Genomic DNA, 16,060 nt, shown 5'->3' on the forward strand with positions numbered 1-16,060 from the left:
TGCTTCATCCGAGAGAGGAAGATTTCTAACATCTGTTGACCTGACAGTTGATCTTGTCGCACCTGTGTCTATCAAAAAAGTAACACTCTCCTCATTTATTTTCCCATCCACAAATGGTCCTGCCTGGTCTATTTCCAGAGTTGCACCAAGTATGCACTCTTCTTCCTCTCCTCGGCACCGTCAATAATCACCCTCAGATTCACTCCCTTCACTCTTTAACAAGTACTGTTGTACTTTGTTAGAACGTCTTGGTTTGTTTACCTGCTCATCATTGTAGAATCCTGAATCCTAATTATACTTTTGTAACCCTCTATTCTGCGGCAAGGGCGGTTTTGGCTCTTGACTCTGCTGTCTCACAACTTTCTGTTGTTGCTGCTGTTGATTATTTCCTTCGTTCTGCACCTGTTGATTTAAGGATTTATTCTCATTACTCACTAATGGTGGATTAGGACACTCCGATCTCCAATGCCCCAATTGGCCACAGTTGTGACAAGGAAACTTTTTCTTCGCTTCCTCAAGACTTCCTTTTCCTTTCCCTGCATATCTAGGTCTATTCCCTGCATTATTTCCTGGATTATTCGCTTGTTCCACTAACTGTGCTTCCTGTCTTTCCGCAACTTTCACTTGTGCCCACATTGCTTTCTCTTTCAGCTTTCTTTGTTTTGCTTCAATTTCATCACTGAAGTATTTTGCATGCCTCAGGATCTCATCTACTTTCTTACTCTGCCAATCCACTGTGTGCTCACGAATTCTCTCACCAATTTCAGGTCTAAGGCCCTATACAAATCTGTATACAAAATGACTCAAATCTTTGTCACCCAGGTGTTCATCTCCACTGAATTGTTTAAATGCCAGTATCAGCCTCTCGTAAAAAGCATGAACTGATTCTTTCGCTTCCTGTTGTGTTCGATCTATCTTTACCCAGTCTGTCTCTTTTGCAGGAACTTTACTCTTCAGGTATACCATCACCTGATCATACTTTCTCATTACCTCTGGATCTGGTGCCCCTGTTCTTGGGTCTCTTGGATATTCCTCAGTAGGCCAACTCACAACTATTTTACACTCAGTCCACAAGTCTGCTGGAACAATTATATCAAACAGACTATTCAGGTCAACCCACAGCACTTTTGACAATTTCACAAACCTATCTACCTGCCTATACCACTCGACGGGCTTCTCTCTCAATCGAGGGAAATCATTCGTGAATGATAAAATATCCTGTCTGGTCCATGGAACATGTACATATCCTCCTCCAGGTATTTCTCTCATAGGATAATTATCCACTGATTTCTCCTTTTCTCTCACTGGAAATGCTGAATAAGTTGTTCTAAAAGAAACCTAGTTAATGTATACATGAACTAAGAAGGCCAGGCCACTTTATTCGCCAGGCTACCTTCACAGGCCTACGTGAGGGCAACACAAAATGGTGCCACAGAACAAAATTGAGTCAGACTCGAGAATTACAGAATCTCAGACCCTCCTTTTGCCATTACATAGGCAATAACCTAAGACTCATGTTAATCTGAATCTAGGTCTATGTCGATATTCATTAGGTCATCAAGGTGTTGCTGTAGCATCATCTTATTATTCTCTACTTCTCTCGGGACAGGTCTCCGAACACACATAGTAGCACGAAGACTACAAATGGCGGGACCACACTGGATGCAAAGACAACAAGAGAAAAGGATGGTTAAAACCATACCAAGGAATGTCAAAATCTTCCATCCCCATTTGGACAGCAGTCCCCAAAACCATCCCGTCAATGACCAGTCTCCTTCGTCTACATGGATAGACTCAGAGATTTTATACAACCTAGAGATGGCTTGGTACACTGTAGGGGCATTATCTGGTATGTAAACACAGCAACTGGATCCAATCAATTTACATACTCCTCCTCGATCTGCAAGTATGATGTCTAATACCATACGGTTCTGCAAAGTCATAAGGCGGTCTGCTTGAAGCTCAGCTGTAACATTACTAAGAGCACCTGCTGTCTCATTAATAGTAGCTTCAACAACGCGGACAAGCTGTTGAATATGCCTACTATTGGTCATAGGACCCCAAAAGGGCAAGAAGCCCTTGAAGAAATCTCCTACTTCGTGTGCTGCGGTATCTTCCTTATTGAAGACACCTCTACCATATCTCGTTCTATGATAGTCTGAAGCAGTAGTGTATGTAGGGGGAAGTAGAAACGCCACATAACACGTTCCTGAAAAATCAGGTGGCAACCATGTGTAGGCTCTGTCATGACAAATAAAATATGTGCCTTTAGCTGGCACAAACGGTGGAGAAGTCCGAGATGAATAGACAAAGGTTTGAGCACACACACTCTTACCTAGCTGAGCTTTTGGATTCCGACCATTACCTTGAAAACAAAAGTGGCCTCGGTGGGGTACAATCCAAATAGGGGGAGACCTTTTTCGTCTCTCCTTCTCTGTCAAACTGGTACTAAATCCAGTCACGTTCCAACCAACGTAAGCCTGCACCTCATCCTTAGGAATAGCATTATATGCATCAATATCTCGGATCATAGCTACTACTCCCCTTATTAAGGCACTATTGCTCGAGTTATCTTTAAGGGAACCTCATTTGCATAGATAAACATGGTCTGAAAAGCCCACACAGACCCATTAAAAGAAAAAGGCAAAACCAAATATGGCATACCTTTATCTGTCGTATGAGGCATAAGACCACAAACCCAACAATTAGTGGTATTTACTACTAACTGATGCTGATGCAACAACTGTATAAACGAGTTGTTGACAAATTCTGATCTCCTTGTCTGTTCATGTTCAGGCAACGTATAAAACTGGTGCAAAGAAACAGTAGTGAAAGAAAGCATAGGTTGGGAGGTGGGTGCAGATGTCTGTTGTGTAGCATAGACAGTCCAACCCATACAAGCTAATGTGATACTTAAAAACATCAAAAAGCACAATATTATAAAACATTTGCTATGTATCAATGTACAAAATCATGTCTTAAGATCTATTCTCTCAACATCTCTTTCAGTTACAACAGACTCCATCCTCTAACGTGCTGCTCGCGGCAATTTTCCTTCTTCACTCAAGTGTACGTCCAGGCGTCCTAGACGTCCCTAGAACCGCAGACCTTTCGTCAATACGCGGGCCACCCCTTAAGTTCTTATACCGCGACCCTGCAGCTGAACCCGGATGGTGGTTCGAAAAAGAAAAAGAAAAATAGTCTCTTGTCTGAAAGAGTGTAATTCACAAAAAAATTCAAATTTTATTTGTCCTTTTTAGACCTTAAGTTGTAGCGTTCTTTACCAGGCACAGTTTGATCCTGAAAGAGTGTCTCTGGGTGCGTAGTATCAAGTCTCAAACACGGCGGCACAGCTTCTTGCAAGACTTTATCATCCGCACGTTCTGACTGAGTCCATTCCAGATGTGCATCGCTAAAAGGTACAAATCTCGGAACCCTTTCACTCTCGGAATCGGCAACACCTTCCCGGACCCACTTATCGTACGGTAAAGGCAAAGGTATCTTCTTACAATGGGTACCATGTACCCAGTTTTTCTTGCCGAACACCTTAATATCAGTCCGAGTTGATAACAGGACTTGGTATGGACCGGTCCATCTTGGTTCCAAGTTCTTTGACCTCTGGAAATTCTTGGTTAGAACCCAGTCGCAAGGTTGAATCGTGTGGCCTGCGTCTACAGAAACTGAAGGCAAAGTGTCATGGACCTGTTGGTGAAGAACACGCAATTTAGCAGTCAAATCATGTAAGTAGTCAACCAACATAGGGTACTCGATATCACAGTACTTCTTAGGCCTCGGCACACCCCAGACATTCGCCGGGCGTCCAAAAACAATCTTGTATGGGCTAAGTCCCATGCGAGAATGTACTGTCGTTCTCGTGGACAAAAGTGCCAATGGTAAGGCATCGGGCTATGTAAGACCAGAACTCGCTTGCACCTTGGCCAACTTCAGCTTCAGAGTGCCATTATAGCACTCGACCAGGCCTGCTGACTGGGGGTGATTCGCAGCGTGAAATTTCTGTTTAATACCCAGACCCGCACATGCTTTCTTCATAATCTGACCCACGAATTCGCTTCCATTATCACTCCATACCATCCTCGGCAAGCCATATCTGGGAAAGAATTCTTTAAGCAAATCCTTGGCTGTAGACAAGGCAGTATTATCCTTTAGGGGGTAGGCCTCTATCCATATGGAAAAGGCACAAACAACCACAAGGACATACTTCAAGTTATTGCATCTTTCCATATGAATATAGTCTATCTGCAGCACCTCGAACGGATACGTTGGAGGAGCAAAATGACCCACTGAGGTTGGGGTTCCCTTTCCAGGATTATGCATCAAGCAAATCATGCAGTGTTTAACCAAATTCTCAGCACACTTAGGAATTCCACCATTCTGCCATACCGGAGCCAACAACTTACATATCCCTTTTGAACTAATGTGAGCCAACCCATGAGCCATAGTAACCACCGGAAGCACATATGCATCCGGCAACAACCATCGTTGGTGCTCTGACAACTCAACCCAACAGCCTGTTGAATCCAACATTCCCGTACTCTCTCTCCACATACTCAATTCTTTCTCAGTAGCTTCTGCCTGAATCATCTTCACACTTTCTGTTGTATCTTCACACATTCCTCCTTCCACAACCCATCTGGCAGGACCTGCAACATACATCCGACTCGTCTCATCTTTCGCTGTTTCTCTCGCTACTTCATCTGCAAACGCATTCCCTTGACCCACATCATCCGTAACCTTCTTATGCGCACTACACTTCACTATCGCAATTTGGGTCGGCAAAGTAAGTGATTCAAGAAGTTCACTCACTAATTGTCCATGCTGAATTTTCGTACCATGGGAAGTAAGAAATCCTCTCTCTTTCCACAAGCGACCAAAACTGTGAGCCACTCCAAATGCGTATTGGCTATCAGTATAAACATTCACTCTCTTTCCTTTTGACAACACACACGCTCTAGTCAATGCTATCAACTCCGCTGCTTGCGCTGAATTCTGTGCAATACGTGTTGTTTCAACAATCATGTGCAAAGTTGTGACAGCATATGCTGCAGTCGTCTCTCCATTCGGAAGATTAAAGCACGAACCATCTACCCATGGGGTACCATCAGGATTCGATAGAGGAGTATCTTTCAGATCAACTCTACCCTTCGTTTCCTCCTCTGTCCGGAGAAAACAGTCATGCTGTTCCTGATCATCTGTCTCTACAAAAATCGGCAACAATGTAGCTGGATTCAATGTGTTGCACCGCTTGATGTGCACATGGCTAGCCAAAAGCATCAACTCATAACCTGACAAACGCGCACTGGTAAGATGTTGAGTCTTCGCTCTATTCAATAGGGTATCCACTGCATGTGGGACCATCACAATAAATGTATTATCCAATACCAAACCAGCAGACTGTCGGATAGAAACAGCCGCTGCCGCTGTAGCTCTTAGACAACTAGGCAACGCCCTAGCTACCGGATCTAAAGTAGCTGAAAAATACGCACATGGGCGCTGCTTGTCTCCAAATTGTTGCGTCAACACTGACAACGCACAACCTTCTCTCTCGTGTACATAAAGTGTAAAAGGTTTACTGTAGTTGGGGGTACCCAACACCGGAGCAGAACACAATGCATCACGCAATTCGGAAAAACTCTTCTGACATTCGTCAGACCAAGGAAGAGGGTGTGGTGTGTCCTTAAGAGTAAGTGCCAACAAAGGTTTCGCTAGCAAAGAAAAATTCGGAATCCACTGTCTACAATACGAGGTGATACCTAAGAAGGCACGCACCTCTCTCTGTGTACATGGCACAGTCATTTGGGCAATCGCTTGAATACGCTCTGGGGTCAATCGCCTTCCCTCCTTCGACAAGAGATGACCTAAGTAGGTCACTTCTTGGCGGCAATACTGCAACTTCGAAGGTGACACTTTATGATGAAGGTCAGACAGGTGTCGCAACAAAGAAAGAGTAACTTCTTTACAAATCTCTTCATCATCAGCAGCAACCAACAAATCATCAACATACTGGATAAGAGTAACACCAGAAGGCAATGCAAGAGTATCAAGCTGAGTTTTCAAAGCCTGACTGTAAATGGAGGGACTCTCACAATAACCTTGAGGAGCGCGCTTAAACCGGAAACTGCGGCCTCCTAAAGAGAAGCCAAAAATATCCCTACTTTCCTCAGCAATCGGAATACTGAAGAAAGCGTTCTTCAGATCAATAACAGAAAACCAAGCAGCTGAGGCAGGGATCATAGTCAATAAAGCAGTAATGTCCGGGACAACAGGAAACTGTGGCACAACGATCTTATTGACCTCTCGAAGGTCGATCACAAACCGATACACAGGTGGCTGCGAAGAGTCAGTACGCTTAAGGACAGGCAGAACAGGACTGTTGCACACATTACCTCTCGTTTCTTCAACCACAACTTTCTCAACCAAATCATAGATAATCGCTAAAAGAGCTCTTTCGCCATCACTGGAAATTTTGTACTGGAGAATGCGAGGTAATTTAGCATTCAACTTAAGGGTAACAACGTAGGGTGGAATCTGCAAAAGACCAACATCATTGGTCATTGGGACCTGTAGCCCAAAGTGTATCAGGGAGAGAACGCAGTTCTAGTGGAAGGCGATCCTTAGACAGATACATCGGGGAAATCACTTTCTTACCCACCGTAAGATGTACTCCCGAAGGAGAAAAATGTAATGCTGCATACAATCTTTTCAACAAGTCCAAACCCAACAGATTCTCGCCACAGCCCGTCGTTAGAATAAGGGGAGCCTCCAATTCACAGGGACCAATAGAAAGGGGCAAAGGACAAGAAACCGGATTACAAACTGGGGCGCCAGAAAATCCTACTGAAACATTGGTCAAGCCAGACAAAGGTGCGCCGGGGAGTTTAGAGTGCATGATAGAACTCTTTGCTGCACCAGTATACAAAAGAAAAGGTTTTGCCACACCTGATGTAATCACTTCAACATAAGGTCCACTCTGGTCTACTGGAACTGACACTACTCCCTCCCTTTGTCCATGGCTGTCCTGACTATCATTAAAACCAGCACTCTCACTTCCAACATAATAATCATCAGTGTAGTACTGAGCGGACTGGACGGTCGGAACATTCTGTTGGTCAAAATAATTCATAGAAGTCTGAGGGGAAAAGGAACGTTCATTCTGGGGAAACGTACCACGTCCCCTACCCCTGGGTACTTGTTGGAAACCACCACGACCTCTCAGACCAGACATACCATTTGCACGCTGTAGCAAGATCGGGCAACTATTCTTGAAGTGACCTTCTTCTTTACAATAAGCACACTGATTAGGGCCTAGCGGGAGTCGCGAAGCAAAAGACTCAGGCTTCTGCAACAGTTTCTGAAACTGTAGGGGTTGCTGAAACTGGGAAGGTTGCTGAAACTGATGCTGATTAGGGCGAGGCGAATAAGCCTGCTGCAGAAGAACTTTAGTTTTTAATTCTCTAGTCTTCTTCTCTACTTTATCCTTCTCATCTTTATCTCTATTCTCATAGTATTGTGCAGTAGCCAATATCTGAGCCGAAGAAGAAACAGCCCATGAATTCTCAGAGTCCTTTAACTTATTAGAAAGTTCAGGAAGTAAATTAAAAACAAACTTATCTACAAACAACCTCTGACCACCTTCTGTACTCATATATCCTGACCACTATGATCAATGAATGTTTCCTCAAACCTATTGAAGAAATCAGACACACTCTCGTTTTTCTTTTGTTTGCATGCTGCTAACTTGCCCCAATTCACCCGCAGAGGAGGCATCATAGTTTTCATTAAATTAATAATCCTACCAGGTAGTTCTGCAACTAAGGGTTCAGGTTTGGCACCTCCTACCTGCCGACCATCTGCAGCAGTAATATTATCCTACGTATCTCCTAACTCTGGCGCGTGATCCTCGTGACGGATCTTCTCCCACAAGGGTCGAGGAACTACATTACCCATCAACATATCTATGTCAGCTAAATTTATAACACACGCATCAACTGTCTGAGACAACTCCTTATAATAACCAGCAGAATTTTTACGGGGGTCAGGCAAAGTCTGCTTAAGAGCCAGGACCTCAGCTCTCTTCCAAGGGACATGCACCCACACTCGCTGAAAATGAGCCGGTGCAGCCGCAATACCATGAGCGGCATCAGCCACAACTGCCTCTCTCCATACAGGGAGAACCTCTCTCATAGGATACTGCTTCACTTTTCTCCTAATAGAAGGGTCAGGTTCGAACAATGACTGAGGTGGAAGTCTAGACCTAAAAGTGAGTAGTGTCTCTACCGCTTCCTCAACATCGGAACCCACTTTCGTCCCTTTAGCAAATTCAGACTGAACATTAAGCAATTCCATTGGAATTGAACCCAACTCATTATCTTCCCACTCCTGACGAAGGAAGGTACACATGACATCAAAAACATACCTTTGTTTTGGTGCCTCCCACTGTAGGAAGATATCCATAACCACTTGTGGACTGTACTTGGAGGTATTCGAAACCCATCTACGAGCAAGGAGATCTAACACTGCCCGCTCTTCGGGACCAGGGAGCTGACTACGTCTCTGCTTACGTTCAGAAACAGGGGTCATATTCAGTGACCCAAAGAAAGGAGACAAAAGACTAGTGACAGTCTCAGTCATTCGTTGCCGAGCAGAAGGAGAAGAAGTTGACATGAGGACAGGAGACAAAGTGTTTTGAGGTGACAGAGACGTAGGGACAGAAATAAGAGAAGTCGAAGATAAAGGAGTGTAAGGCAAAGGAGTTTGAGGCTAGGCTGGTGGCAAGGCTGGAGGGGGCTGCGCCGGGGGAGTAAGAACCACCTGTGAAGCAACGGGTGGCTGAACAACAGGGGGTTGAAGGACAACAAGGGGTGCAACAACTGGAGGTAACGGAGGTGCAGTAGCACCCTGTACATAAGGGGGTGGTAATCTCAGTAAATGTGACATCAAAGGATCCTTTTCAGGGTCTACAGTCACATTTGAAAGGGAAAGTGGCAAAGCCGGGTAACATTTGTCAATGGCCATGCAATGTTGTCTATCTGACACTTCAATCGCACAATCTTCTTCATCTTCCTTAAACTGCCTAGCAGCTTGCATTACCGATATATTCCTTTCCTTCCTATCTCTCTTATCCTGCTTAACTTCTCGCTGTTTGGCTTCCTTAAGCCAAAGGCGGAAAGAGTCAAGCATCGCCGGCCGGGCTTTCTTCTTAAATAGCGCAACTTCTAAGTTATCTAAAACATCTGATTCAAAACTACCATGTTGGGGCCATCGTAAAACATCATCTTTACTTGTAAAACGGACCCATACTTCATTAAAGGTAATGGGACCTACACCATGCTTTGAATAGAGCTCATAAGTTGGAGTTCCAACTGGAGGTATCGGACACGAGTCCTCCAATCGGGAATCCCTATTACAACTACAACAAAACCATTTCCTAAATTTGCTAAAACCAGGCATCTTTTAGCTCACTAGTCATGCTTCAAACTTCAAGGGGTTATCAAAAATGATACACTCGCAAATATACGAACCCCCGGCTTCGACTATTGCAATGGCCGAATCAAAACCAAGAAACAAAGTCGTGGGTGCGACCCACTTATACTTAACCAAAATGTCTGTCACGCCACCAGAAGACCGTCTAACGTCTCGCCTTACAAATCATCACAAGAGGGTCCAAGACAGGGCGACAGTCAGGGCAGCAGTCCTTCGCAGCCGTCGGAAAGGGGAAGCCTCGCAGAAAAAAACCTTCGGTCCACGTCGACATGCAGGGGTCGATGAAGTGGCGGCCGTCCTCCAGAATTTCCTCACGGGGCTCCTCACAATCTTCGGGCTTGGACCCGTACCGCTGAAGTCGCTCAACGTTGGGCGCCAGTTGAAGAACCGGGGTTTAACCCAGCTGCGTCAGGGGCACGCCTAAGATCTTCGAGTTCACCTGTCTTGGTATACAGAGACACGGAATACTTCTGGATGGCATCAGAGACCAAGTTTATTAGCTGCAGCTAGTAACAGTGATCCCAGAAATACATCACGGTGTAAATTCTCAGGAGACTGCTCATTTTACTAAGGCGAGACGTTTCCTTTTATACACAATATTCACATTATAAATGTACACCCACTGCACAAAATTCTAGCCAATAAGGTACATTTTCAAACAAAGTGTCACATAACAAAAACTCAATTTACAGTATCCCAACCCAAAAGTTAATTATTAGGAATGTCCCAAATTCAATCTCCACAAGCCTGACAAACCTATAATTGAAAGCATAACCAATGTAATGAAGAAACATAAAAAAAGAAACGGTAACAGATGCTGAACAAGATAAGGCATGTGCAAGGAAACTAAAAGTTAACGATGTCCTGAACATTGATTGGCTCTTTCCTTCTTTATAAACCATATATATATTTTTTTCCCTCAGATATGTCAGCTGCCTTATTTTCCTTGAATAGCTGCCCCCTGATTTGATTGGGCAGTGAATCTTTTCGCGAATATGCCGGGATTGTACCGCTGAGGCATAGCGATTACCTTGTATGCCAAAATCATATTGATACTGCCTACCTTGACGTTGATCTCGTGGGTTAATTTTAGCTCTAAGTACGTACAGCCACAGATATACTCTTTCCACTTCTCTCACATATGCATTTTTTGCATGATCTGCACTGGGATTTGTAATATTGGTGGTGGCGTTGTTTATGCTCCCTTTTCTATGCCTTTGTTCTTGACTGAGCCTAATATTAGAGGTACATCTCTCCTTCTTGATTCCTCTTTGGTGTGCGATATGCTTGTTTATTCTATGATGGAACCTTCACCTCGGGGTGTGTTCTTGTTCTAGCTACCTTGGTACTGTTTTGGACCTTGTTAATTTTGATCTTTCCTTATCCTTTGCTAACTGAAACTGACTCGGACAGATAGAGATGTGTATATATTCTCCTGTGATATAAAAGTATATTAGAGTACATGTATATGTGTTATTATGTAATTTGGTTTTGTTGTTTATGTTTATTTATTTGATTGATCCTAGGCACTGCTCATGTCCCCAACTACCCTTTTGGTCTACGCCCTGATGAAGGTGGGGCCCCCCTGTGGGTCCTATACCGAAACGCGCGTTGGCGCTTGAATCACCGACCTTCTGTTTTCTACAGTATCACCTATGTCCATCTGGATGATACAGTAGTCACACCATCGACCTGAGCACCACTGGATAGTTTTTTTGCCACCTTGACCTGAATTGTTGTTTTGATTGTTGTTCGGAATGAATGTTTGTAAGCATGAAGTATATTCACGTGTGGGACATTGAACAATGCATTTATCCATATACATATGTGTTCTTCTTGATTGATTTGTGAATGTATATGTTTTTTATTGACTTATTAGTGTAAAAATTGAAAATATAAAAATTTTTCGTACGATTAAAAACATAATAAATAAGAGATATATATTTTTGTATCTAACTCCTTGTTGCGGTGTGTTATGTTATCTATCCTGTTCCGCTCTGTTCCAGTCTAGTTTTGTGTTGAATTAGGGACCTATTTGTTAGGCCTGAGTATATACTGTCTGGACAGGTACTGTTTTCTCCTCCCTGAATTGTTTTCTACCCCGCCTGTACCTGCCCTCCATTGATATTTTGGTGTCCCCCTCTCTTAATTGGATTTTTAGAGCCCGATCCTCGCCAGAGCTCGATTACTCCCAGCGCCGCCTTCCTCCTCGACGGCCTGATCCCCGCCGTCGAACCGATGATTTCTTCTTCTCCTTGCAGGGAGGGGTTGTATGCTAACTCAGGGCTTTGTGCCCTTATTTAACCCCCCTAGCTGCTTCCCAACTCGCGCCTTGATGGGGGGGGGGGCTTTGGCTATCTTGGGGTGACCAATCCTGGTTGCCCCTCCTTTTGCAGGCCTCTCGACGCTGGGGGGAGGGCTTCCCACATCCGGGCGGCGTTTGCCCCGCGCCCCCATTGGGTCCGGCTGCGCCTTCCCCGGCCCGGGTTTCAAAACTTCGTCGGGCAGTGGAGAGAATCACTGCTGCAGAGATAAGATTCACGGCCACTGAAGATTCTGTTTGAAGCCCTGTAACAAAGGGTGGACAGATTAAAGGAGGTGACCTGAGTCCTCCAACTTCTAACAGAAATTGCTGAGGGCAGGGCATGCCACAACAATCTCAATGGAGATCTTCGCCAAGGACAGTGAACTCCAGTGGGGCCTCCAGAGAACTGTGCCTGTCTCATACAGGAAGGTCTTATTTGTATTGTACAAATCGTGATGTGATTTGTTAGTCATACAACGTGCCTGCCATCATGCTGTATCACCCTCCAGCAGCTTTCCATGTGTGTGATATTTCTAAGGAGTAATGTTCATGTAATATTATCAGTACTGCCATAGAACCTAGCTGAAAACCTGCATGTAGAAGTGTGCAAAACTTATATCCATTGAGGCATCTGTAGTGATCTCCTTGCAGATGTGTTTCCTGTAGAAAAAGGATACATGCCCTGTATTGTTTTACCAACCCGAGAACCGTCCCTTTCTCGACCTTGTCTAAAATGTCATTAACGTTCCACAAAATGCATTTTACCACAGGTTGGCTGTGGGCTTGTTTGAGAGCACCCACTATGGAATTCCAATCTTTATGGGATTATATACAATGCTGTGTAACTACTTGCTAGGTGTCTTTGAGTCCCTAACTATGGTTCACTGTCTTCAGCAGAGACCTCAATGTTCCTTTAGATTTTGAAGGGATATATTTGGCTTACCCTTTGTCCAGACTCCTGCCTCTGTCCCATTGGCAGATTTCCTAAGCATTATGGGCCTTGCAGATATGCGGAGGTACTACCACCTTGGAGCAGAAGGGGGCTATACCTTCTTTTTTGGAGTGCATAAATCTTTCTCCCAATTAGACTATTGTCTGGTAGACTGGTACCCATGTCGGACCTGGTTCATATTAACAACATGATATTCAATGTGCTGGGACTCACAAACCATGCCACCCTCGAGCTTCAATTTTCCGATAAAGCACCATTGACTCCGTATTGATGGCGAATGAGCTCTTGGGGGCATATCATCAAGGCGAGGCGATAAAATTATCGCCGCTTTAGCATCCGTTTTCGGGCAAAAAGCGGTGATAATTTTATCGCCTTATCAGCAAAGACAAGCTATTGTGTGTTTTGCTGACTTAGTGCCCGTTACATCAATGCCCATCTTTGCATCGCTAATGAGATGCAAAGTGGGCGCAACTCACAGAAATTACCAGGAAAATGTCGCTAAGTGACATTACTCCTATTATCAATCTGCACGCTAACCTGTGCAGCGATGATAAAAGGTGCGCTAACCTCTCTTATCGCAGGTTTCTTTAAGCCTGCTTTTCTTTTGACTAAACCATGTTAGCCTATGGGTGGTGGATCATAGGGCTGAGGCCACCCAGCTCTAGCAACAAGTTATCGCCTGTCGCTATGTGTTTATCGCTGGATTTCCAGCGATAATCACACCTTTTTGCAACTATCGCTGGTTTATATATCGCATCAGAGATAAGCGTTGCTGATAGCACGCTATCTCGGCGATATAAACCAGCCAGAGCCGGCGATAATTATCCTCGCACTAAGCGCGCTTAGCGATAATTATCGCCGGCTGTTGCTGATATGCCCCTTGGTGTCTTAAAAACGTGAACTCCGTGACTCCTTAGCCAGTAGCATGGCATAGTAATTGATTATTGAGGGAGCAGTGTAGTCACCTGCGGTGATTTGGGAGGCATACTAGGAAATTATTGGAGGACACATGATCAGCACAACCACATGCTACAATCCACTTCACCAACAGGAACTCTTCCAATCGAGACAGCTGTACAGGAGTCTACTGAGAATCTCCATAAGCATCAGTAAACAGAGCTTCAATACAGCCAAACGGGAATGACTCAAGCTCTCAAAACATGGCTTGCAGCACAGAGTCAACTTTACGAGCAAGGTGATAAACCAGACAAGCTGACTAACTGGTTTATAAGGAGAGATGATGAGCCTAGACACATTGCCCAAATAGTATGTAGGATGGCACCGTTCTCCCTCTGCCACTGGACATTGCTAATGAATTCGCACACTACTATGGAGGCCTATATGGAGAGTCCCCTTCTTCCCCCTTACCTGTGTGTTCACTACACAGATATGTGTCTTCCATATCAAGCTCTGGTTTTTCAGTCAAGGAAAGAGATCACCTGGGTAGCCAGATCTCGGAAGAGGGGTTGCAAGTCATTGAGCACCCTATATCTGGTAAGTCGCTGGGCCCGAATGGGTTCCTTAAGGTGTTTTTTCAATGTCATGTTAACCCACTAACTCAGCCATATCCAGATGTGATTGAGAATGACAGAGAGGGTGGTGCTTTTCCACTGGAGATGGTCGAGGCTCATACAACCTCTATTTTGAAACTAGGGTTTCCCCCAAAAAGTGAAAATCATGCTGGCCAATTTCTCCGATCAATACCGAAGCCAAGCTCCTGGCCACAGTTCATGCTAAGTGCCTACATACAGTAATTTTGACTTTAATACACAACTAGATCAAAGTGATTTTATGCCCCAGCAGGTGGCCAGACATAACAATTGAAGAGCCTTTACAGCCCTCACTCTGGCTGGTATAAGCACCCGTTTCCTGGCATAGGTCCATACTCTCTATGCAAACCTTGTTCACAGTTGCGGATAAGTAATGTACTGTCTTTGCCATTCTCGCTGAGGAGAGGAGTGTGGCAGGGATGCCCACTCTCCTTTACCTTTCACTATATCAATGAAATCACTGGCCCAGGAGATTAGGCGAAATGGACAGACTAAGAAGTCAACTGGTCTGACAGCATGGAAGATAAGGTGTCACTGGGGATCTCAGGCTCGCATGTGGTAAGCACTCTGATGGATTTTAGACAACTTTCAGTAATAGTGTTTAATTGGAGCAGGACTGTGCCATTCACTGTCTGTCCGATTGATGACTATGTGTCGTGATCTGAGCCAGTCGACATTCATGTTAACACATCCAGCATCAAATATCTAGACATGCAACTTGTCCCATCATAAGAGGTCGTACGGTTAGAATACTTATTCCCAGTGATGGAGCATGCCTTTACTGATACTCACAGCTGGCTGTCATTTCTGCTGTCTATGTTTGGCAGAATTGTTTTGTTAAAAATTATGCTACTTCCTAGACAACTCTATACTCTACAAGATTACCCATTTGTCCTCCCTCTGAATTTCTTACCTACACAGACATTCCCCTTGAGATCTTTATGTGGGGCTTCTGAAGAAGCCCAAGGCGGACCCCAAGGACCTCGAGAACTTCCGGCCCATCTCCCTGCTCCCTTTCGTGGCAAAAGTGACCGAGAAGATTGTCAACAAACAGCTGACCCGCTACCTCGAAGTTAACAACATCCTGGACCCTTCCCAATCCGGTTTTCGCAGCAACCACAGCACCGAGACCGCCCTCATCGCCGCCACTGACGACATCCGGACCCTGATGGACAAAGGAGAAACAGCCGCCCTCATCCTCCTGGACCTATAAGCAGCCTTTGACACGGTCTGCCACCGCACCCTATCAGCACGCCTCCATGACGCCGGTATCCAAGAGAAGTCCCTGGCCTGGACAACATCCTTCCTCTCCGGCAGAACCCAGAGCGTCCACCTCCCACCCTTCCGCTCCAAAACCACCGAGATCATCTGCTGCGTCCCACAGGGATCCTCCCTCAGCCCGACACTGTTCAATATCTACATGGCCCCACTCGCCCACGTCGCACGACAACACAACCTCAAAATCATCTCCTACGCCGACGACACATAGCTGATCATATCCCTCACCGAAGATCCCCACACCGCCAAAGCTAACCTCCACAGAGGAATGAAGGCCGTAGCCGACTGGATGAAGGACAGCAGACTGAAGCTGAACTCAGACAAGACAGAGGTCCTCATTCTCGGACCCACCCCATCAGCCTGGGACGACTCTTGGTGGCCCACGTCACTAGGCACAGCCCCGGAACCCACGGACCACGCACGCAACCTGGGGGTCATCCTCGACTCCACTCTCTCCATGGCCAGGCAAGTCAA

Source organism: Triturus cristatus, chromosome 2_1 (assembly GCF_964204655.1).
Source record: "Triturus cristatus chromosome 2_1, aTriCri1.1, whole genome shotgun sequence".
In the NCBI taxonomy this organism is placed as follows: Eukaryota; Metazoa; Chordata; class Amphibia; order Caudata; family Salamandridae; genus Triturus; species Triturus cristatus.